This window comes from Pinus tabuliformis, chromosome 1_2 (genome assembly GCF_031772625.1).
Source record: "Pinus tabuliformis cultivar Carrire ecotype Pingquan chromosome 1_2, CPIR1, whole genome shotgun sequence".
NCBI lineage: Eukaryota > Viridiplantae > Streptophyta > Pinopsida > Pinales > Pinaceae > Pinus > Pinus tabuliformis.
In genome coordinates this window covers 899585398-899609961 of record NC_142298.1, presented here as the reverse complement: position 1 = coordinate 899609961, position 24564 = coordinate 899585398, and the positions used below count along the sequence as shown (strand labels likewise).

The window sequence follows — 24564 nt, the reverse complement described above, 5'->3', positions numbered from 1 at the left end:
GTAAGTCATCACGTGATTGGACGGATCCTCTCCAGACTTACCTTCAAACTTGGGTATATCACTGGGCAACTTATTTGGCATTGGCGGCCAGAACTGAAGATATTGAATTGGATCGTTCGTTAGGCGCGTCAAGTCTGGTAAATCCAAAGTTGCGATAAACGGTAACTGCCGGTTAGGATCTCTAAAACTCTGGGTCACAATACCAGCCCCAGGAGGAGGATATCCAGGATAACTAGGAACAGGAGTCGCATTTGGGATATTATATCCTCCTGGAAAACCAGGATTAACCGGACCGTACTGGGGTTGTTGAGGTTGTTGATAAGTGTACCCAGGATACGGTTGATACTGGTAAACCGGTTGTTGGACAGCTTGCCCATGTTGGTACTGTCCCTGGTACGGAGGTTGAACAAATTGAGGTTGAGTAGTGACAACCGTACTTATACCAGGCTGACCTACAGGCATCTGGACCGTGGTTTGAATCGTAGATCCAGACAACGGTAAAGATGTCTGAGGTGTGGTAACAGGGACAGTAGAAACTGGAGCCGTCGATACTCCAGAAGTAAGTATGGTAGATGTAGCGGTAGTTGCAGCAGCCGTTTGAGATGGAGTACTAGGTGCAATTGGCGGCTGAGTAACTACCGAAGTTACAAAAGTTTGAACATTTGACTGGACAGGTTGCGGTTGCTGGGTTGGACCAGAAACTACGGGTTGTCCAGCTTGAGGAACCATCTGTATACTTGGCTGCAACACCTGTTGACCCTGTGATGGATCCCACACTAACATTCCAGGGTATTGACCCGTAACAGGTTGAGGATACTGAGATCCATAACCGGATTGAGGGTAGGATTGATAATTGTAAGGTGCAGTTCCCATACTTGGAACATATGACTGACCTTGAGGCGGTTGATAACCTTGACTCGAGTATTGACCTTGAGGTTGATAACCTTGAGGTAAATACTGATACTGGGGTTGACCTTGACCTTGAGGTTGGTACCCTTGAGGTTGATAACCTTGGGGTTGATACCCTTGAGGTTGCCATCCTTGAGGTTGATATTGATACTGAGGTTGACCCTGGGGTACATATTGAGGCTGGGGTTGACCTTGAGGCACGTATTGCACCATAGGTACATACTGACTTTGAGGTTGCCCCCCAGACACGATTTGTGTACCTTGAGGTTGCCCCCCAGGCGTTAACTGCGGTTGCCCCCCAGGCGGTAATTGGCCACCTTGAGGTTGGGAAACGGGAACTGAACCTGACATCATGTAAATGTCTCCTACACCCAATGGTATATTACCACTGTTTCCAGCAAATAACCCATGATCAACGGGTTGAGGAGATGCCCCCGCAAAGGTACCAGAAAGTGATTGATACCCAGTGGGAACAGAAGGACCGCCGTGTAAGAAAGATTCAGGACTTTGATTAAACACGGACGACTGACCAGACATATTTACAGGAGTATAAATACCTCCAGGTGGAAAAGGAGTACGAGGTGTAGAAAAACCTACCCCTGAGTTGTCTAAAAAATTGGTTAACGCAAGGTACCAAGAAGTACTTCTAGGAGGACTGTAAAAGATGGATTCACGCTCCCTTAGATCAATAGTAAGTTGACCTTCAAGGTTAGAGACACCTATATCCTCCTCTGGAGCAAGTTCTTCTATAGCAATCAAACCAGTAGGAAGATTTTCGGTGATAATTCTTTCTATTCTTGGTGAATCTGGAACACTAGAAGTCGGAGTAACAGGTTCAGATATTTCAGGTTCTTCGCCTGTATCACTAGCAGACGAAAAACTACCAATAAGTTCAGAAACTGAAACAGCTTCGGGATTATAACCTGTCTCTAAACTTTGGTAATCTGGATGGACTACCAAGGAAGATTCTCCTTCTTCAGGTGAACCTACTCTACTATCACTAGGAGGAGTTACAAGGACCTTTAACCCTTTGTACTGACCCGGAATGTCTTCAGGAGATTCACCCCGCGATTTACGGAGTTTTCTTAACAAATCTATTCCGGTAACAATCTCAGGAGACTTGCCCCGAAGTCTACGGGACTGTCTCGGTAATTCCGCCACAGCTAAAAACTTTTAACTACTACACACGAAAACAAAATAAAATTTCAAATCAAACCACCTAAAGTCTCTAAAGAACCAAACAAATTTGAATCACACGCCTAAAGAATCTAGGGCGTCAAACCAAACACAAATAGTAGTCTTCCGGACCAAAAGCACTAGTTGGTGATGAAGCCCAACCTCGCTGGATTCAGTACAAAAATGGCAGGTGGAACAGTTACCCCGACAACCTGCTTAATGAATAGACTGGACCAAGTTCCTCCACTTTAACCGTCTCGAGTGAAGTGAACCCCCCAGAAAATCCAAGTGAGTATAGCCGACGTCTGCTCCAGGTACAGTGGGACCTTCCCTCCACCGTCACCTCGGTAGAATCCTAAAGATAATGGCCACTAAGGTTACCAACCGCAACAAATGCACCTGGGGGAACAGTCTAAACTCCGACAGCACGCAAGGGCAGAGTAGCAAGCTCAATCCCCTTGCCGGCTCCTTGACAATAATCCATGGTTTACCGACAAGTGACCCCTGGCTCCTCGACAATGGTTAATCCGAGGTTTACCGTTTGTAATACGTGCGTGTCTGGCGTCGTTCCCAACGAGGGGGGAATGATCCCCTCACTGGTTCGGACACGAGCTCATGCTTCTCCTTTAAGAGGAGCTTTCCCAGAGTACAAATGAGACAATTGGATTTAATCTATCACAAGATAAGCTACTTGTTTGGTTTTGTTGTCTTGGAGAGTTAATTACTCACCTACTCCAAGACACTAGCCTGATCTAAATTGGTGCTTCAGAGCCCTAGTAAATAAAAGTTACTATTTCGATTTTACTTTAAGCGTTACTTTTATGGTTGTTCTTTAAAGTCACAAGGTAGTGGAAGTGAAACCAATGGTGTGTAGACTCGACTCCAACCACTACAAAGATGCACCTAAGATGATTTACGCTACTTTGCTTTTTCAATGAAATTCTTAACTAAGAGAGTTGAGAGAATGCAAATTTTAAAGAAAACAACTTTCTTAATAAAGACAATCAAAGAAACAATTCTCTTTTCTTTTCAAGCATACAAACATGACCACTCTTTACGTGCACGAAAAACTCTTTTTCTTTCAAATCTTTTCAAAGCTACTTGAAACAAAACTTTTCAAAGGAGATATTTTTGTATTTTCTCTTTTTAATAAAGCATATAAATCTATTGTAACGAAAATCAATCTTAAAAGCTATAAAAACTATGAAAACTTGACTCACAAGCAAATCAAAAAGGAAATTACTCTAAGCAAACCTAACAAGGCAAAAGCTCACAAAGATGATTCTAGGATGTTTTACTTGACCAAAATCAAATCAAGGACCAGCTAATGCAGAATCAAAAGACTAGTCAAAACAAAACTCAAATCTTTTTGTTCTTTTTGTAAAATGGAATTCAAGACTTAATCAACAAGCACTTCGAAATTCGCCAACGAGACAACTCAATGGTAAGTTGCTCACACAGGTAGACTTTATGACAGGTCTGACTTCTAAGAATGTTGACAAAACCAGAGAGATCTAAGGCTTGACAACTTCTACCGCCAAAGTCACTACAAGACCTGCTCAAAAATCAAACCCTAGGGCTTAAACCTCTATGAAATCCACTAAAACACTCAATGCTATAGAAACAAGTTCAGGTGAAGATCTTTGATAAGGGACTAATGAATCTGGGTAGTAAAAACTAAGAAAAAATAAAATCTAAGAGTAAAAAGGCAAAAAATGGAGTTTTCTCAACTTTTAGCAGGGGGACGCAGGCGACCCGTTAGAACAGGTGCGGGCCCGCTCTGTGCACACAGCAACAGTGCGTCCAGGGACGCACTGTGCAGCACTCAGAGGGTGCGTCCTACTGAAAAACTCAAGAAAAACTAAAAGGATTCTAACTCTAAGCTAACCCACCCAAAGACAAAGTCACAGAGCCAAAAACCAGAAAAATAAACTAATTTTCTCAGAGCAAAGTTCATACAAAGGAAAAGACTTTTCACATTAATGGATTCCCCAGTGGAGTCGCCAATTTGTCAGGCGGAAAGAGTCGATTGTGCGGACACAACCAACCTCCCTAGGAGCCTAAGACTCTCTAGTGACAAACAAGACAAATAAGATCTATCCTTCTCTAAACATGCATTATGATATGAGATATCAAGTGTTTTGTTCTTACCTTTGTCCAAACGCTGTTGTAGAAGTCCAAGCTTTGTTGATCTGGATGAGCTCCTCCTTTTCTCCAAAACCTGTAATCACCAACAGTCAAACAATTAAATAGCACCTGATTATAACATAAAACAAAGCATATTCAACATGTAGACCAAGGAGTACATGAAATAACTCATAAACAACAAGTTATTGAGAAGAATGGACTCATTTGCATTAATAGGTAACAAAAAGAACAAATACAACCTGAGCCTTGGTGTTGTGCAAGTCCTTCCCAGGGTCGATCAAGAGTTCTCCTTTACTTTGACAAAGCACACCCACTTCCAAATAGAACAAGCAAAGATGGCAATCTCTCCTCACAAGCTTCTAAATGGGAGTCCTAATTCCTGCAGCATTTACCCTTAGAAAATGTATAGCTTCAACCTCTCCTCCTTCTGGCCCAATGCCTGTATTTATAGTGCTCAAGAGGAGGTTAATCAGGTCCACCATCAATGGGATAATCCCCTCTTTGGGTGGGATAGCTCCCTTATTGATGGGATAAGTTCCTCTTTGATAGGAGTGCATGAACCATCTGGAGGCGCCCAATACACGTCGAACAACCTTCTAGAATGCTCTAGAAATGACCACAAGTAACTTTTTAAAGATGAAACTTGCGCATTCTAACCTTTACAGGGGGGCGCACCTGTCCCTTTACATACAGAGCGTCTTTGGACGCAGCTTTTGTGAACATTGGGAGCGTCCCCGCAGGTAAGGTTGAGAGAACCTGTGTCCCCAGAGATAAATACATTTATACAAGACTTTCTCTCTTTTTTGGAGTTTGACATGGAGAGCAGAGGCATAAGACTTGCCTAAGAGGGTAGCATGACTGTTGATTGAGCCATACTAACTGTAAATAGTCATGGTGACATTTTTTAGTGTAACAGTGCTAAGAGAGCATGCATCTTGTCAAATCTTCACACTGCTATTGACTGCATGCAGACATGGACAATGAGATACAAAGGAGCCCCATTTCATTTTCCTAAGATGATGAAGCCTAAGGCGGTAGAGTTGAAGGCACGCATCCAGAGTCAGATCCGGAAATATGAAGAACTCTCGCAACTCATCACCAGTTTGGAAGCTTCGCATGCATGGGTGTCCAGAAGCTTGGATGTCATTGTGTGCATGTACACAATCCCATCTATTGGAACAGTCATCGAAGAGAATTTAAAGAACCAATTCCAAACGGAGCTAGACATGTACTTTGACAAGTTGACGCATGTAGCCACCAGCGCATACTTGGAGATCGGTGCAGACACTATGCATTAGTATGTTGTTGGTCCGGATGCACTCAAGACCATGATGCACATGTTAATAGAAAATTTGGATAGAGGTGCCAGATCAATGTACCCAGATGCAATGAAGGTGAGAGTTCTCTTTCAGTAGGATGTCACCATTGAGCATGTGAACACGATCACGGACTACCAAGCTTGGCATCAATTTTCCACCATCGATCATCGCGAGGATGTAGAAGAGTTGGTCATCCCACAGTTGTTCGAGTCTTAGTAGCATCTTGCATTGATTTCTCAAGCCTATTTTTTCTCACATGGGTACATGTGCATATTGTAATGTAATACCTTATAAACGTGAAAGACCAAGTGTCGTTGGTTCAATGTAACAATCATTTAGTAGTTGAAGAGTCATGAGGGTAGGTGAAGAGTGACAAAGGGGAATTTCAAGGGTCACCCCACCCTTTTCTATTTATAGAACCTCATAATTCATTGTACAGGATTTTGGTGACTAAGCTTCCTATAGTTTTATATTAGAGAAAGCTTAGAGTGTATTGTAACAAGCCTTGGCTTCTCCACAATGCATAGCTAGTTCATCTCTTTGGAGGACCAGGCAACAATGTTTGTAATGTTCTGTTGTCAGAACTAGTGATTGGTCATGGTTTTATTGTATGATTGGATTTTTCACTCTTAATATAATAGAGCCAACACTTTTCACGCATATGTTGTTATTTTATTTCAACTCTCTTGGTTTCTCTAATGATATATGTAGTTGTTTGCTTACGCATGTATGTATGGACTCTTTCTATATATGTATGTATGAATATTTTTAGATGTGTTGTTTGTTTAACCATCACTTTGGATTTTTGGTTCACCTTGCTTCTACCTTTTCATGTATCTTTTCTCGTGTGTTCCCTCCAAGCTACGTGTTTCCACAAGTTTCCAAGGGGCGCACTCATTCCACCTTATGTGTGTTAGAACCCTTCATGCACCTTCCTTGGCTTGTTGCACTAGTCACACCCTTGCTACCAACAAGGACATCATGCTTTCCTCTGTGCGCAACCACGGTCAAGGAAATATTGTACGACCCACTGCTTGGACTCCTACAGCAAATGGTCTGAGGTCTAGTTGGAACTTCTTACCAAGGAGATCCTCTGACATGTTGGTGGGTCTAGCACCATCAACATATTCCAACTCCATTTTTTTATATAGAAGTAGCTATAGAAGTTATATTTACGTATTTTAGATATAAGTTACATTTTACATAGCTATATCTACTTGACATAACTATAATATTCCAACTCCATTTTTTTCACTCTTTTCAACATTTTAAAGATTTTTCTATTTTAGTGTGATTATGCAATTAAATAGTTGATATTGTTTAAGACATCTCCTATTTGCAACATTTTGAATTCTTAAGTGCGATCTTTGGTAGGTTTTTGTTACTACCATATATCATGTTTTAAGTATATGGTGTTTTATAATTCACCCAAGAGACTTTAGGAGAAACCTTGAATTACATGCTTGTTTCCATTATACATCTAATATTTGCAACCTTTTCCACATGAAGAACCCAATAGCCGATGTTGATCATGAAACAAGTACCTCAAAAATTAGGGAATATCAATTATTCTATTTCCAGAGGGGGGTAGATCTATAGAAGGCAACGTCAACTATCATAAATGGCTTTTGTCAGGTTGTCTTTAATGAAATCCCAATAGAATTTTCTACTAAAGTAAATCAATTGATGAATTTAAATCTTGAAGGTAGTGTTGAATAGGTTTTGCAAGGTATCTCTATAACACTATCTATCTACATGATTCTAATGCCATGAGATGATTTCTTAATAACACTATTGTCCAGTGATGGGTGCTAGATGTAGATAGCTTTCTCATGTCCCAGAGGTTAATCGTATCATTATATTTCTATGAAATCTCAGAATGTGTTCAAAGTTTGTCTCAGATAAGGAAATATGTATGTACTCTTTAATTTATCTATGTTGTAATAAGATAAAGAATAAAATTTTCATTGTAAATAATTGGGATCTACCATGTAAGTTTACTTTACTACATGAAATTCTTGATTTCTTAGATCCCAACTAGTTAGGGTTGAATTTATTTTCGTTGTAATGGGATTAGGAATAAAGTTGTCATTTTAATCATTGAAATCTACCATGTAAGATTTATTCACTACATGACATTGTTTATTTGTTAGAGCCCAACTTATTAGGATTATGAAGTGTCCTCTTTCATGACAATATTTATGATTGCTCTATTCTTTCTCAAAGAATTACATATTAGAGAAAGGTAGAAAATAAAAGAGATGCAGCTGAATGGTTTCTGCTTTAAAATGTGTGGAGGGAATATAAAATCATTTTCAGTTGTGTTCAAATATGTATGAGCAGCCACTAAAGTGCTTCATTTTCCTCTTAGTTAATTCCATTTCCACTATCCCAATGCTTCTAGAAGTCCTTCTCCAAAGTGATCTCTTAACTATCTTGGAGGGAAATTGGTTACTTGATTGGAACCCATGGATTACAATTTGATTAGGATAAAGGGATGAAAAAGCTTCATATTCTTCAATATATTCCACAAGTTAAAAACATATCGAATGGTTTCCTCTCTGTTTAATTGATTCGACAATCACTCGAGCATTTTCTATGATTTTGAGACCTTTTTCAATGATTTATTTTATTTTTTAAAAGTTATGTTCTCAGTTAAATAAATTAAAGAAAAGGTGAAAATGATGCAATGGAAGGATTTTCTATTTTAGTGCTTAAGAATGCCTTCCTAATGTGAAGGGATTGGTATTTTCTTGACTCAATATTAGTCACATTTGACTTCCTAGCATTTATTTTAATTTCATTTTTGTTTTGTTTATATTACTATCCTTGAAGTTGGTGATCTACTATGTGTGTAATAGGAAGTATTAACTACTAAGAAATCTCAAAGGTGATATTAATGGATGACTAACTTTAAATTTCCCTACTTGACACTTTAGTATTACATGATCATGCAAATAAATTATTAATCAATATTAAAGGGAAGATGATTAACGTGGAGTGTTTCTTGGCTTTTCATATAATTAATACATTTTGGTCCCCAATAAAATATTTGAGGCAACTGTTTGGTTTTTACTTGTGGAGCTTCCCTTTGGCTCAAAAAAACATCAAGGATAAATGTCCATTGCATTGGCATTGGACATCATCAAAGAGGAATTCACCAAAAGAAGTAGAGGACATGGGATTAATTGGTACAATGAGTAGATAACTGCTAGAGAAACATCGAGGAACCATAATTTATTGTGTACTTAGATTAACTCAAAATTAACTAGTCACAAAAAGTACCTTTTTTTCCAAATTTTTTCATGTATACAAGAATACTAAAAACACAATTTTAGACTAATTATTCAAACCAATAATTATCTAATAGTCATAATTTATAATTAAATAGTATAATATGGTTGATATTATAGGACACAACTATAGGGTCTGACTATGAGGGGCATTGTGACAATATATGTACACTTCTCATTGTACTAGACAATCATCTCTCAAAGTGTGATATCCATCCAATGAAATGCACTCCGAGAGGCCATTGTGGGATTCAAATTTTTTTTTTTATTTCAGTGGACAAGTGGTGATATATTTTCTTAAGCCTTAGTGTTCTGCTTCCCTAAGGTTTTGACACTACTCACAGCTAGCACCTTCATTCAACCAAGTGAGGTACTCATCTTGGAAAGTTGAATCATTTTGTCTCCACAATCCAATATGATGTTGGATCAATTTCATGATCCTAAAAACATAGGTCATAATAGCGAGGAACTTTTACTGTGGGAAAAAGAATATCCAAATTTAAGGAACATGACTCATTTAGAACAAGCAATAAGGATATTTTTTACATATTTTTTTTCCATATGTTTTCACAAGTTATCTATTGCCTAATATTTTTAACATGTAACTTAGTTGGTATGATTGTGCCTAAGTTTTTGTTGAAGGTTGAATACTAAGTTCCTAAGGTGTTGTTTTCTATTGTGACGTTTTATTTTCTTTGTTTATATAAGTCATCTAGTTGCATAGTGGCCACTATCGAATGTTGAGGTATATGTTGTATAAATATTTTATAGTCTAATTTATTTTATATTCAAGTATTCATTGTCTTTCATGTCTTATACTATTCATTGTATCTTCTTTCCTTTTCATGAGAGGAACTCAATATTGATGGTAAGAAGCAGAAATTGAAGAAAGAGGAGAATAGTAACACTGGAGCGACAAATGAAAAATGAGTCTATCTAGTGATACCCTTAGAGCCAATATCTTGCATAAGACACACTCATAGAGACTGATGATCAAGCCTTCAGAGTTGGTGAATTCACTTGCAATGCTTTGGCAACACAGTGACAATGTTTTGAAATGATGAAACAATATTTCATGTATAAATTATAGTCCAATCGATATTAAGTTGGAAACTCATATTGTAATACTTGATATTTTATATAATAAAATTTATATGGTTTAAATTATTTTTATTTTCACTTGATATTATTTAGTCTTGTAATTAACATATGTAACTTTGCATTATTATATTAGACAAACATGCACATTGTATGATTTTTTTTTTTTTTAATTTAGTCGCAAAATCATACTAATTAATTTATGTTGATTAATAATGAACACATAAAATCAATCTAAAACTGCTAAATTAGTAGTTTATATTAATTGATGATGAACATAAATAAAATGTATATATGAATAAATTAGTCATTTATAATGATTATGAATGAAATTAAATGAAATGAATAGAAACTATTAAATCAGTCGTTTATATAATGAATATGAAAATACCAAAAAAAGATAAATGACTACTGCAAATGATAATTTTTTTATTAAAATGATGACTAAATTTTGCATATATATGACTATTAGTAGCTAATTTACAGTATCTTATAACATGACTGAAATTTAGTCATATTTCTTTGGTCATTAATTGGTTTCAAATGATGACTAAAATTTGCATATATATGACTATTAGTAGCTAATTTACAGTATCTTAGAACACGACCAAATTTTTGGTCATATTTATTTTGTCATTAATTTGTTTTCTTGAGGATTCATATAGTAATATATTTTGTTGTATATTTGGTCATTAACTGTGACAATTAATGACTAAAGCAATGAAAAATTAATGACCAAATTAATGACTAAATATATTACTAGATGGTAAAATTGAGGAAACCAATTAATGACTAAGCTAAAAATGACTAAAAGTTGGTCATGTTATAAGATACTGTAAATTAGCTACTGTTGGTCACCGACTGAAAAATGGTCATTTATATGCAAATTTTAGTTGTTTTTTTGTAACTAATTAGTCATTTTGTACTAGTGAACTGAAGATTCACTCATAAATAAGTCATGCATGTCATTTTAGAGGAAGACCCAGTTAAGATTAGAGTTTAGAGACATTGTACTACCAATTATATAATTTTCTGATATGTAGAGATGGTGCATGCAATTAGTTGAGCACATATGTTTAGATTGCAAAGTTATGGAAAGTGGATTTCCCAATTAAATATGGGATAATTCTCTCAGGAATTACGCAAGGAGATAAGAGCTTGATAGGCAGCATAATTGGCTAAGTATTGGCTTGAGCTGGCTTGTGAGGTAGAGAGTTAGATTGTACTAGTGCAAGAATTGTTCAGAACGAACAAGCACTATATTTTCTTCTCTAATATTCTAGTTAATGCAATATACATAGTCAGTGTTTTGAGCATTTGCTTTCCCCAGATAAATATTGTGTTCTGTTTGATTGAAATTCTTCCTTTTCTTCTTATTGTTTTCATCGATCAATTTTGGTTTTCGCTTAAGAGTAGAGTAGATTCTTGTCTTTTGTTTTATAATATCACATAAGTTGTTGAATCTACAATAAAAATATACATGGTATCTGAGCTAAAGACAATATAGAAGAGGATATTTTGATTTTTATGTGCAGGCGAAAATAGAATTTGCAAGTTCATACTTTAGAGCAACAATATGTCATTCTACGGCTTGCGACTTGAGTATGTCTTAGAGGGAAACTCAAATTACATAGCTTGGAGGGATAGGATGGAGGCAATGTTGAAAGACAATGGCATCAAGGAATTCATTGATAATGACATTCCTAAGCCTGCAACATCAAATGATAAATATCTGGTTGATTGGAGAAAGTGTGTGGAAAAGTGAGAAGGATTATCCTCGAAGGAGTTCGAGACCACATTGTCTCAAATATCCATGGTAGGGATACTCCATAATGAATGTGGAAGGCATTGATGAACCTATTTCAAAATAAAAGTGACTATAGGAAGTTTGCACTGAAGAAAAAACTCAGAAAGATCAGGATGGAGAAGGGAAACTCAATTCCAAAGTACTTGACCAATTTCACCCATTTTTGGGATGAGCTTGGAAGTGTCTGGATTCTAGGACTTTCCAAGAGCTGGCACAGTTACTAGGACTTAGTTAATGGGAGGGAGAAGGTACCAAATTGGGAATGGTTGTGGTCGGATTAGGTATAGGAAGAGATTCAGAGGAACACCAGAGACAGGTCCTCATCAAACACTGATAATGAGGAGAATTGTGCCTTAGCGGGTAAGGCAAAGAAAGGGAAGGGGAAGTCATCCCATTCCAAATTATATTCTTTTCATGGCAACAAGAATAAGGACATGTCAAAATTCAAGTGCTTTCACTGTCACGAGCTGGGACATTTTTCCACAAAGTGTCTGCTCAAGAAGGTTGGTAAGATGCTCTAAGGAGGAGCGACAGGTGAGGCTCTTGCCTCACAATTCAAACTGGATTTTACCCTTATCGCTTGTATGGTGTAATTGATGATGGGTATGTATGGTACTTGGATAGTGGATCTTCTTTCCACATGACTAATAACAAAGAGCTCTTCAATAACTGGGAGGAGAAGGATTTCCAGATGCATATCAAGATGAGTGATGATGGGAGGTATTTTTCTACCGGGATCCGTACAATGACCTTTCAGATGGAGTCAGGTTCTCCCCTCACCTTCCAAGATGTTATGTATGTTATTAGTTTGAAGAAGAACTTGGTATCTATTTCCATGTTGGAGGATAGATGCTATGATGTGATATTCAGTAAGGGAAATTCGTTCCTTCATCACATAGCCATGGGATAGGTGAAGAGGATAGGGGTTTGAGTGAAGAATCTCTACAATTTGGAGGTGGAAGATTGTGTTGCCTTGAGCACAAAAGTAGAGAAAGTGCAGAGCCAAGACATCGACTAGTTGTGGCAAAAGAGATTGGGTCACTTGCATCATGGTTCTTTGAAAATCATGCAACAAATTTCTACCAATCTTCCCAAGGGTACACTTGAGTAGGTTGACACATGAAAGGGGTGTACATTGGGAAAATACACCAAGACTTTCTTTCATGAAAAATTCAGTCAAGCACAGGGGATCCTTGATTGAGTCCACTCAAATGTGTGTGGACCATTCTCGATAGCATCCATGGCCAAGCACATGTATTATGTTGTATGTTTTGATGATTTTTCTCGTAAATGTTGGATCTTCTTCATGTAGAAGAAAGATCATAGCTCTGCAAAGTTTTTTGAATCTAAAGAATTGGTCGAGAAACATACTAGTAAATAATGTTAAATCTCTCAGGAGTGATAACAATGGAGAGTATTTGTCAAATGAGTTTAAAAACTTTTTTGCAGTATAAGGAATTTGATGAGAGTTGATAGTACCTCATAACCCACAATAGAATGGGGTGGCTTTAAAGAAAAACATAAGCATAGTAGGGGCATCATAGGTGATGTTGCATTATGATGGCCTACCACTACACTTGTGGGTTGAGGCATGAAACACAATTGTTTATTTCATAACAGAATCCCTCATCGAATTCTTGGGATGAGTACACTAGAAGAGGATTTTTTAGGGAAGAAACCAGATGTGGGTCACCTCACTTGATCCAACAACGGATTTGGGGATATTTGTGGGGTACACTAATACACCTCACAACTATTGGGTCTACCTACCAACCAACAGGATGATAGTGGTTCGCAAGGATGTAAAATTCAATTAAGGAAAGGCCATGAGATGTTCCCTTAAGAGGGATCTTCAAGTACATGTGGTTGAGGAGCTTTTAGCTTCTAAGGAGGAAACTCAAATTGATGTAGAGCAGCCACATGTAGAGGATCAGGGATTGGAGACACCCACTCATGCAGAGTCTTCCAGAGATGGGAGAAAGTGCACCAAAGAGGCTGACAAGTTATTGCATGATGCTAGAGAGAATTTGGGAGCACCCACGTCATAGTGTAGGTAGAGGAGGTCACTAGAGACGTACATTCGATACATAGATCTTATGAGTGGATGTGTAGAGACTGAGCCATCTTCTTTTGAGGAGTCAGTGCATCAAACAGTTTGGGTTGATGCCATGGTTGAGGAGTATGACTCCATTTTCAGGAACAGTGTTAGGGATGTGGTCCCAAGACCCGTGAACAAGTTACTGGTGAGTTCTCGATGGATTTAAAAGGTAAAGCAAGTAGTGGATGATAGTGTGGAGTGTAACACCCCCTCCCAGGTCTACCCAAAGTAACCATGCTAACCAGGGTAAACAAGAGGAGAGATGTTACTATGATCAGATGCGACCTCCTATGTCACCTTAAGGAAGTGGACTCAATGGAACATCACATACAGTGATCCAACATCATTAATAGAACCCTCAAGGGACAAGTCAGCCACCCATATAACCTGTCGCTAGGCCCCACTTCTATTCTGTATCCCTTAGGCCATATTCGCTCTCATGCTATGGCCAAGGGAGTGACCAGAAACAAAAATTATATCTTACAAGCCTACCTACCATTGACTGTGGACTAAAATTGTTGGTTTTGTTGCTGCGACCTTGGGATTTAAGCCACTTTTCTAGCCCATAATCTTGACATCTTCTCAAACTTTTTCTAACTTCCATAATTCATTAAAAACATAATAACGATGTTGATCAATCAAAATCACCCTTCGGACTAGGCCTAAGCATCCCTAACCGGGACTAACATTTTGTCAAACACTTGGAATCAATGCAACCTACAGGTCTAGGATACAAGTCAGAGCATAAACGCTTGAAACAAATTATGAAACATAACCAGAAGGATCACCTCCTTCTCCATTGAACTAATAAATCATAAATTAAGTCTTACATCCATTTATTTAATATTTACAAGTAAATATATGAAATAACCATGACATAAACTAGCCATTTAACAATTATTATAACCAACATAAAACCATATAAATATTAGAGACATGACAACCTAAAATCCACATATAAATCAGTGAAAAAGTAAGAGAACTTATCTTTTATTAATCATAGGCAAGTCCGACCAGGTTCGGGACTTCCACATACCACCAGACCATAGACATGGCTGAAAAAAATCTCTCGTTTAGTGAGTTACCCCCGTGCCATATTCCAAGCATGAATGTGGGATCTCATAGACCAACCAATCCAAGAACAAACATGGGAATCCATAGTTTAAACCACCTCCACCATCATCAAACCATGATCACACCAAAAACAGTGCTCCAATCACAGCCAAACTGAACATGGAATTCCATTGTAATCCATCACTATCCATGAGGAATTTTCCATCTCCTTGTCTCTCAGGCTTTACTGCAACACAAACCCGGATCACTAGAGCCTAAACCGAGACTTCTCCCTCAGGATTTACTATGTATCCCACCAAAACTGATCAAGGGATTCCTAGGCCTTTGGGAATGAACCTTGAGACCACCTCCACCCCAAATTCCGAAATCCATCTGGTAATTACAAAGATCAAAAACTGAAATAAACATCCCAACACCATGGAATTATGAAAAAAGGTTAGGCTAGGCTAAAATCCATTATCATAACCCAACAAAACAATCCCAATGATAGCAAGAGAACCATACAGTAACATGCAATGTCATGCACGTCCAAACCAACTAGTAAATCACACATGCAAAAGGTTTCCTACATGAATTCCTATTGAAGCTACTTGAGTCATGCTTTCCTTTCCTTGATCCTTTCTTGTTTTTCCTTTCCTTTCCTTGCTTTCCCTTTCCTTTGCTCCAAACTAGAGTGTTCCAAGAAAGCTCTAAGTGACCAAGAGTGAGAGAGAGAGATAATAATGAGAGAGCTCCAAACTTGAACTAACAAAAGGTTACCAACTGATCCTCATAAACCTTTTTTGGAATGAGGCATCTATTTTCTTCATTTTCCATTATTTCCCTTCAATTTCCTCCTCACATGCAACCTGTGACCTTTCACCTTAATTTTCTCCTAATTTCCTTTATTTTCATAAATAAATGTGCCAAAAATGCCTTTTTAACTTTTAATGTCGTTGCCTTAGCCTTTGCTAATTTTCCTTATCCAAAACACACATCCAATGATGCCCACTAGGATATATTTTCCAACCATTCAACTTGGAATAAGTGTCCCTTAACCGTGGTCTTATTTTTTCCTTTATTAACTTTTATTACATGAACTTTTCACCAGGTTTGTTACAGAACCCTCCCCCTTTGGCAACACCATCCTAAATGTTAAACCACACCAAATCCTCATCAAAACCACTTAAAATCAAACATAACGTGTATGGAGCTTTATAACTTAGCTCGTTGTAGTATTTACAATGAAGAACCTGCTCAAAATCAAAACGTCATAACAAAATGACAAGATAATCACCATACCACGTATTGGAGCTTTATAACTTAGCTCATGGTGGTATTTGCATCCATATAAATATACATAAACAAATATAAAAACATCAACAAAACATATGCCAAACATAAACCAACATCAAACCAAAAAATTTCTGCCTCAATTGGCAAACAATGAAGGATATAGGGCCCACATCTAATTTTCCATCTCCCATGTAGCTTCTCCAAGCCAAAATTGCTTCCACTAAACTTTAGCTTGCTCTATGGCTCTGTTCCTGAGCATGAGATGCTTCCGCTGCAATATGCACTGAGGCTCCGACTGGAACTCTCCTTCTTGCTCCACCTGCAATATAGACCAATCAATAACATGATCAACATCCTTTATGTACTTCTTAAGCAATGAATTATGGAAAACATAATGGAATTTCACTATTGGAGGAAGTGCAAGTCGATATGCCACTGATCCAATCCTCTCAAGGATCTCAAAAGGATCGCAATATCGTGATGCCAACTCGGCACATTAACCAATCCTCAAATATTTTTTCTTGGGCTTGATGTGAAAATACACATGCTCCCCAACCTGAAACTCATTTAACAACATGTTCCTATCTACATAGCTCTTCTATCTATCTTGAGTTGCCTTTATATTATTCTTTATAGCTTGTATTTCCTACTCCATGTCCATCAACATGCCTGGTCCAATAAGTACCCTATTCATTGGATCACTTTAGCTGTTGAGAGTGTTACAACTCCATCCATAAAATGCTTCGAAAGGAATCATCCTCAAGGACTCCTGATAACCATTTTTGTATGCAAACTCAAGCAATGGAAGATAATCCTCCCATTTCTTCTGCTGGTGCAACACGTACATCCTCAGCATATCATCCAAGATCATGTTGACCCTCTATGTCTCACCATCTGTCTGTGGATGATAAGTTGTACTAAAGGCCAATTTTGTACCCAAGCCTGCAAATAGCTCCTTCCAAAACTTGGAAGTGAACTTTGCATCCCTGTTCGACACAATCCTCTTTGGAACACCATGTAGTTTCACTATGTCTCTGATGAACACCAGTGCTACCACCCTCTCTGAATATGTAGCCTTCACCAAAATGAAGTGAGTTACCTTGCTCAACCTGACAACCATGACCATAATAGAATCATGTTGCCTCACTATCCTCGAAAGACCTATGATGAAATCCATGAAAATGACCTCCCATTTCCATTCTGGAATCACAATGGGCTATATTAGACTACCTGGATGCTTGCATTTTCCCTTTACCTTTTGAGAGTTTAAACATCTAGCAACGAACTCTACCACTTCTTTCTTTAGATTCGGCCAATAGTAACACTTATTCACCACCATCAATGTCTTCTGATATCTTGGATGATCCGAATACAGTTTCTTATGAAACTCCATCAAGATAAGCTTCTTGAGCTCATTGCAATTCGGCACATAGATATTGTCTCGAAACCTCACCAAGCCATCTGTCATGAGATGATAGTCTGCATCCTAGTCCCCTGTACCTATACCTACACCTGTATTTGTACCTGTGCCTGTATTCTATTATAACCTTTGCATGATCTCCATGTATTTGTCATCCCACTATCCTGCCTACAAGATCCTATCTTGAAACTCTGTCCCATAGGAGCTTATAGTTGCTATATGATTTACCTGGACTTTCCTACTAATAGCATTTGTAAGCGAATTCTTCTTCCCTTTGATGTATTTGATCTCAAAGTCAAACTCACTAAGGGTAGCCAACCATCTAGCTTGCTTGGAATTTAGATTTGGTTAGTCAAACAAATACCTCAACCCACTATGATCGCTCATCAATGTAAACATCCTACGCAGAAGATAATGTCTCCAAATCTGCAATACATGTATAATCGATGTTAGCTCAATATCTTGTGTTAGATAGTTCTACTCATGCTCATTCAATTTCCGTGACTCATAACACACTACCTGTCCTTCTTGCATGAGAATACCACCAAGTCCCAAGCTCTTGTAAGCATCTGTACACACTATAAACTTCTTGTTTGAATTTGCAATCTTTAGCACCATTACATGTGTCAACAACTACTTAATCTACTCATGACTATCTTTACATTCCGCCGTCCACTAAAACTTCTTACCTTTCCGTTGCAATGATGTGATATGATATGTAATGCATGAGAAGTTCTTAATGAACCTCCTGTAGTAACCTGCCAATCCCATGAATGATCTCATCTCACCTACATTCTTAGGATTTGCCCATTCCATGATGGACCTTATCTTTTCTGGATCTGCTACTATGCCCTCCTTGGAGACAACATGTCCCAAGTAGTGTACCCTAGTCTGAAATAAGTTGCACTTGCTAAGATTAGCATACAACTGATTCTCTCTTAGAAATATCAACATTGTTGTTAAATGCTCGGCATGTTCTTCTTTATTCTTAGAATATACTAGTATGTCATCAATGAATACAATAAAAAACTTGTCCAGACAAGGACGCAACACACTATTCATCAAGCACATGAATGTAGCTAGATCATTAGTCAAACCGAATGGAACAACAACAAACTCATAATTCACATACCTAGTCTTGAACGCAATCTTGAATGTATCCTCTTTCTTGATGCGCACCTGATGGTGTCCTGATCGAAGTCGATCTTAGAGAACACTACTTCTCCCTTTAACTGATCAAACAAATCACAATCCTCAGCAAAGGGTACCTATTCTTGATCGTTACCTTATTCAACAGCCTGTAATGAATGCACAATCTGAGAGTACCATCTTTCTTCTTTACGAACAACACTGGTGCGCCCCAAGGTGATACATTGGGTATGATGTATCCTTTTTCAAACATTTCCTTTAGGTGAAACTTCAACTCTACCAACTCAGGTGTGCGCATCCTGTAAGATGCTTTCGATGCCAGAGCCGCCCCTGACGCTAACTCAATAGAAAAATATATCTCCCCATGAGGTGACAACTTTGTAATGTCCTAAGGGAATACATCCTAAAACCATTGCAAAATTGTGTACCTTCTTAACACCTCTGCATGCTCAAACTCCTTACCCTTGTCACTGGAAATGTGTACTACAAACATCACACAACCTTTTCTGCAACTATGCTTAGCCTGCATATTGGTAACCATCCTCACTGATGTAGGCTTCTTCTTTCCCTTCAAGGTCCTCTTTTTACCACTATCATCCACACACTCAATGTCCTTGTCAAAGAAATCCACTTTGGTTCTGTGAAGGTATAACCAATCCATACCCAAAATTATACTATACGACACAATGGAAATACATTCAAATGCATTGTTGTAGGCATACCATTTAACTCAAATGCACAAACTCTTACCCAGTGGTGAACTCGCTTCTTTGTACCTATAGCCAACTGTACCAACCAAGATTCTACATGCAATTCTTTTCTCAAACCACACTTATCCACCAGGTCAGGATTAATATAACTATAGTTAGATCTAGGATCAATCAAAATAGAAACAACTTGATCACAAATCTTATCATCCATCTTAATGATCGATGTTTGATGATCTGCCTGTCTGTTGTCCACGACTACATAAATCTGAGTAATACTATGACCAACATCACCAATTGTATGTGGCTCCTGAGCAGTGATATCTGGGGCTTACCAGCACTCTGATACTGTGGACAATCCCTCTTACGATGATCCTTACCACATATCCAACACAACAATGGTTCCCTACCACTGCCTCTAGCCTGCTGCTCTCCATGTCCCTTTTCAGTTGTACTGAATCTCTTGTAAGGAATTGCATTATCTTTCTCACTTGCATCTTGAGGTCTTCCTCACTTTGATGGCCATTTTCCTTTAGCTTTGTTACTTCTCTTCAAGTCATGTTTCATCTCAACTTTGCGCTTCGACTGCTCATAACAATGCTTCAAATTTTAGATGGCCTCCTCCAACGATCTAGGCTCATAGAACTCAATTTGGTCTATGTATGCAACTAAAAATCAACTAATGAATCTATGAACCTTGGCCTTCTCCTCTATGAGGTAAGGTACATATCTCAACAACTCCAAAAAGTTGCTAGTATACTCCTCGTCTGTCATAGACCCCATCCACAACTCATAAAACTCCTTAGCTTTGTCATCATAATACCTCTCAAACTAGCACTTCTTCTTGAAGAGCCTTTCAAATGCATGCCAAGTCAAATCATCCTCATCTATGTCCTTGACATTTTTCACATCTTCCCTCCAAATATCTGCTTTACCTTTGATACTAAAAATGGTTATCCTTGCTTTCATGTTTTCTGAGTAATCATGCAATCTAAATAATTTTCTCATTCCAAGAAACCAAGCCTCCACATCTTGCAGTTTCTTCATCTCTCCATCAAAGGTAGTTGGATTTTCCTTCTTGAACTTATCCAACAAGTATCCTCTATCATTCCTCCTATACAGATGATAACGATGATGATCATTATGCCTATCAGAACCGGAACTGGAATAATACATGTGTTTTTCATCCCTCCTATTCGAAGTGTCCAACATACTGCCATCTCTGATAGCATCAAATATATCTAACCTATATCTAACCTATGTCTATTATGAGACCTGCTGCCATATGCCCCATTAGTTCTATCCTCGTGTCCATGGTTGATCCGAAGAGGTCCCTGTCGCTGCAAATCTGACAAACTTTGAAGTAATATCGCATTCACCTCTGCTTGTTTCTCTTGTGCTTGCATGATTTTGTCATTGTCTACTTTGTAGCTCCTTATTTCTTCCTCCAGGCTTCTCAATGCATCTACCAAGTCAAAAGAGTTCCCCGCACCACGTTACCCATCTAATTCATCGTGAGATTCTATGTAGTCTACCACCTTGCCATCCATTTTATCTCTTTCCTGCAAGGCATACTATGTCAGCTAAAACAAATCACCATAAATCAATGTACCTTAGCATAACTCGGGGAGGATACCTTGTCTGTAATATCATCAAATCAACATGATGCATGTACAACGTCACCATAATAACATATAGACATATATTAATAAGTGCATCAACGTGTAACCATCATACTAACTAGGGTCCAATCATCAATGCAGACCCATATCAACAATGCATGCCATAACCTCATGCATGTCAACAACCATTAATCTAGTATACACATTTCCTCATGCAACTATCAACCTGCATAAGAAATGCCTAATCAACTACACATATACATAATTGCATGTAGTCGAGCATAAGCGATCAATTCTTGTAATCAACCTAGAAGATTGATGCATGTAACCAAATAACCAAAAATGCAACCCAACATACAAGGATGTAGTCAAGCAGCATATAATTGTATAACCAGTCATATACTCATGACGATGCATTCCATAAAACCAACATCAAGTTCCTCATGATAACTTTACTACTGCCATGATCAATATGACGCAGTGCAACAAGCACATGGAACGAAAATGTAAGAGCCACACATGCAACTGACATGAATGCATGACCAACACATTCACCCATATTTGTAGCATTGAATATGACCCAAAGAGAGCGTAGCGATGCTGTTGATACCCATCTGTAACACCCCCTCCTAGGTCTACCCAAAGTAACCATGGCAATTAGGGTAAACATGAGGAGAGATGATACTATGATCATATTCGACCTTCTATGTCACCTTAAGTAAGTGGAATCAAAGGAACATCACATACAATCATCCAATATCATCAACAAAACCCTCGAGAGATAAGTCAGCCACTTAGATAGCCTATCCTTGGGTCCCACTACTATTCTACAGATCTTAGGCCATAGTCGCTCTCATGTTATGGGCAAGGGAGTGACCAAAACCCCCAGGTTGCTCTCACAGGCCTGCCTGGCAGCAACTGTGGACCAAACTTGCTAGTTTGTGCCAGCGACCTTGGGATTTAAGCCACTTTTCTAGCCCAGAATCATGGCCTCTGCTAGAACTTGTTGTAGCTTCCAGAATTCATTAAAAACATGATAAAAATGTTGATCAATCAAAATCACCCTCATGACTAGGCCTGAGCATACCCAACCGGGACTGGCATTCGGTCAAGCACTTGGCATCAATGCAACCTACAAGTCTAGGATACAAGGCAGAGCATTAACAACTGAAAAAACTTATGAAACATAACCAAAAGGATCACCTCCTTCTCCATTGAACTACTACATCATCAATTAGGTCTTCCATCCATCCATTTAACAATTACAACTAAACATATGAAATAACCATGACATAAACCAATCATTCAACCATGCTTATAACCAGCACAACCATGGTCCAATGTCACATTGTGACAAAGATTGTCTTAATATGAAAATCAAGCATGGTCAACCATGGTCAAATGTCGCATTGTGACAAAGATCATCTCTATATGAAATTAAACAATGGTAAAACATGCTCAACGATGCTTGTTTTAGGATTTATCATATTTATTTTAGGGTTTATATACCTTGGGTTTATAATATCTATCATTTGGCTTTAATGTTATTCCCTTGGAATTTTAGTATTAATCCCTTGGGTTTATTATTCCCTTGGTTTTATAATATCAATCCTTTCGGTTTATTAATCTAAGGGTTTATATTCCGAGGGTATCATATTAATCAAAAAGTTTATAATATTAATCTTTAGGTTTAATATTAATCATTATGTTTATAATCATTATCAACCATGGTCCAACATTACATTTTTAGAGAGATTTTCTCAATATGAAAATCAACCATGGTCCTATGTTGCACTGTTACAAAGATTGTCTCCATATGAAAATCAACCATGGTCAACCATGGTCCAACATCACATCGTGACAAAAATTGTCTTAATGTGAAAATAAAGCATGGTCAATCATGATTGTTTTAGCGTTTATTATATTTATCTTAGGGTTTATACAACTTGAATTTATAATATTGATCCCTTGTGTTTAATATTATTTCGATGAGTTTACAATCCCTTGAGTTTTTTTTGTGTAAATAACTTAGGGTTATTATTTCCTTAGATTATAATATCAATCTCTTAAATTTATTAGTCTAAAGATTCATATCATAAGATACAATGTTAGTCATAGAATTTTTAATATTACTATTTAATAATAATCCATATAACTTATAAAAAAAAAATATTTATATTCGTAAATAGATTAAAACAATAATGATATTAATAAAACAATAATAATAAATAATTATTGTTATTATATATTAATTTGCCGTAGGCGTTCTAATTTCGACGCCAGGTGGATGGGGCGTGGTCGACTTTATTTTCTAATTATTTTTTTAATTTAATGGAGGGATCAGATTTAACGAACGCACATATACATAGAATATACTTGGTCTGAGTCTCACATACACAACTGTGGCGCGAGGGAGAGTGAAATGATGGAAAATATAATTTATTTAATTTTGTTGCGGGCAAATTTGGATAGCGACGGCAACGGTGACACTCGTCACTCATCTCCCTATGAAACGAGCGAGTTACACGAACTACGCAGATATCTTATATTCCCGATAGGTTACACGAAGATCTTATATTCCACGATCTGTGCATTTTTATATTATCTATATCAAATTAACTTACCAATTAAAAAAACACTTGCGATTTTTTGTTAATTAAAGAAAACTTTCACGTCATGGCCATCCACGAGATATATGTCTGGTAAATAAAAAACAATATTTATATTAATAAATAAATAAATTATAATAATTAATAAATGAATAAAAATAAAAAATATATTAATAAAACAATATTAAGAAATAATAATTATAATAATTTTATTTTTATTATTATTTATTAATTAATTTTGAATTTTGATTTTTTTTTTTTTCTCTAGTTAAGACTAACCTAAGTACCCACGGGGGATTTGAACCGGTGACCTATCACAAGAAGTGTCTTAACAACGCACCCATTCACCGTCAATCCAAAACCCCTAATTAATTTTGAATTAATTACTAATAATTAGATAAATTAATTCAATAATTAACCATTTTATATTATTAATTTAATATTAATATATTAATTTGCCATATTAAATTTATAATATTAATATTAATATATAAACAATATTATTGTTTAGAACATCTTCGACAAAATCACATAACCAATCTTTTGTCGACGCGTTTCGAACCAACCAGTGTGGTTCATCGTCAATACCACACTGGTTGGTTCGAAACGCGTCGACAAAAGATTGGTTATGTGATTTTACCGAAGATCTTCTAAACAATGTTATGGATCACAGACGTCTAAATTCCTTAACAATATTATTATTATTACATTAATATTAATATTAACCATATAAATATATTTATTAGCCGAATGCCTCCTATATTGACCGTACGTGGATGTATTGTTGTTGACCTTTTAAATTTTTTAAATGAATGATGCAGATTTGCTGGTAGCCGAATATTCTTCGTATGATTAGGCAT

The 24564-nt window shown here is 37.3% G+C and overlaps 1 pseudogene; it reads left to right on the top strand.

The window, feature by feature from the left end:
- Positions 1–7271, top strand: part of LOC149208850 (iron-sulfur cluster assembly SufBD family protein ABCI8, chloroplastic pseudogene) — a 59756-nt pseudogene extending 52485 nt beyond the window's left edge.
- Positions 7272–24564: the final 17293 nt, after the last annotated feature.